The sequence below is a fragment of the Sesamum indicum genome, linkage group LG9 (assembly GCF_000512975.1).
Source record: "Sesamum indicum cultivar Zhongzhi No. 13 linkage group LG9, S_indicum_v1.0, whole genome shotgun sequence".
Classification (NCBI taxonomy): Eukaryota; Viridiplantae; Streptophyta; class Magnoliopsida; order Lamiales; family Pedaliaceae; genus Sesamum; species Sesamum indicum.
The window spans coordinates 12,117,101-12,118,022 of record NC_026153.1 but is presented as its reverse complement, the minus strand read 5'-3'; positions in this window follow the sequence as shown (position 1 = coordinate 12,118,022).

The window sequence follows — 922 nt, the reverse complement described above, 5'->3', positions numbered from 1 at the left end:
GCGATGCGGAATTCTGACGACAAATATGTCGGAATGCATAAATGGAGTATTGAAAGGGGCTCGCCGCCTACCGTTGACAGCAATTGCTGAGATGACGTTTCAGCGAAGTGTCCATTATTTCCGTGAGAGGTTAGCAAGAAGTACTGTAATGTTGACCAACAACCAACTGTGGACGGATTTTGCATATAAGATGTTCACACGTTGGCATCAAAATTCTGTTGAACATACCGTCACCAAATTCCATCAGTTCCAACAGTCCGCCTCGGTTGTTACAAGACGTCACGGTGGACATGGAGTCAACACCCATGTTGTCAAAATTGCGAACCGAGAATGTTCTTGCGGCAAATGGAGTCAATTTGGTATACCTTGCAGTCACGCTCAAAAGGTATGCGCTGCATTCATGATTAATGCTGCATCAATGGTGAAGGATTATTACGATATAATGACTTATAAGAATACATATTCTAAGTCATTTGAACCTGTACATTCCGAAGATTATTGGGATGTACCGGGATTTGAGTTGGTCCACGATCCTACTATTCGCATCTCTTCGCGCCCTGGTCGAAATCAAACAACACGTATTCACAACGAGATGGATTGGGCGCAAAGGCGTGCACGACAACAAGCACAACAAAGAAATTCTTCAACACAATCGGATGTGCCAGTACCGGGTAGCCAGGATTAATTGTATATTTTTTGTTTTTTTCACAATTGTACAAAATATTTTTTGTATTTAATGTAATTTTTTACAATTATACAAAATAAATAACTATTACATTTGTACCCTTAATTGTAATTTTTTAAGTTAATGCAATGTTAATTTTATTAATTTTGGATTTTAGTATATTGTTAAAATTAATTATATATAAATTAAATTATATAATAATAATTTAAACGAAAAAAAAAAGCAAAATTGTCAAGT